This window comes from Galeopterus variegatus, unplaced genomic scaffold (genome assembly GCF_000696425.1).
Source record: "Galeopterus variegatus unplaced genomic scaffold, G_variegatus-3.0.2 Scaffold4034, whole genome shotgun sequence".
NCBI classification, from domain to species: domain Eukaryota; kingdom Metazoa; phylum Chordata; class Mammalia; order Dermoptera; family Cynocephalidae; genus Galeopterus; species Galeopterus variegatus.
In genome coordinates this window covers 26,778-27,897 of record NW_007730145.1, presented here as the reverse complement: position 1 = coordinate 27,897, position 1,120 = coordinate 26,778, and positions in this window count along the sequence as shown.

The window sequence follows — 1,120 nt, the reverse complement described above, 5'->3', positions numbered from 1 at the left end:
TTTATTTATTTAAAAGTTCTATAAAGTTGCACTGCCACATTTGGAAACCCCTGACCTAAACTTCATCAGTCAGCTATTGCTCTATAACAAACAATCATAAAATCTCAGCAGCACGCCATAATAATCATTCATTCCTCATAGGTCTAGGGGTTTGTGGGGATTGGCTGATCTAGGCTAGGCCTGGTTGGATGTCTATGCTTCAACCTTCAGGTCCAGCTGGGCTTGGCTCCTGTGTGCAGGGTGAGCTCTGGTCCAGTCCACCAGCATTCATTCTAGGGTCCTAGCTGCAGGGGCAGCTTCTCTTCTGATGGAGGTGGAAGTGGTGTAAGNTCCCGGTCCGGTACGGGCGCGACAATGAGGGTTGCGATCCGTTGCCGGACACGAAAAAAGAAAAAAATAAAGAAAAAAAAAATCGTTAAAATGTGTTTACCCTCTAATCTAGCAATTCTACTTACTGGAATTTATCCTAAGGAAATAGACAAGCACATAAAAATGTATACATAAGTATGTTCATCACAGTCTTTTTATAATAGTAAAATATAACCTAAATTTTCATCAGTGGAGACTAGTTAAAATATGGTACCTCTTTGTACGATGATTAAGTTAGTATTTACTTACATAGAAAAAAGCAGGATACTGATGAGTATGTATAAGAAAATCCTGTTTTTCTAAAATATACGTGTGTACACACCCATAGGAAAAAGTCAAGACTTTATAGCAATATATTGCCAGTGGTTATCTCTGAAAGGTGAGCTTATGAGTAATAAGTACTTGCCCTTTATATTTTTCTGTATGGTCTGAATTTTTTCCAAGGAAAAATTTTTATTGTTATAGCCTTAAAAAGCTATTTCCTCTTAAATTATACTTTCATCGTGCTTTTTGCATAAATAAATTCACATTGTTTAACATTTTATTAAGATTTGCCTGTCTTCTAAATTGTTAGCAGTGGTATGGCAATTGTTACAACTAAAATTGAACTTCTGAGGGCTGACTGATTAGTTCAGTTTGTTAGCGCATTAGGGCTGATAACACCAGGGTCTCGGGTTCCATTCCTGCACCGGCCAGCTGCCAAAAATGTAAAAATAAAATTGAATTTCTGGCTTTTCCTGAATCAGGTGTG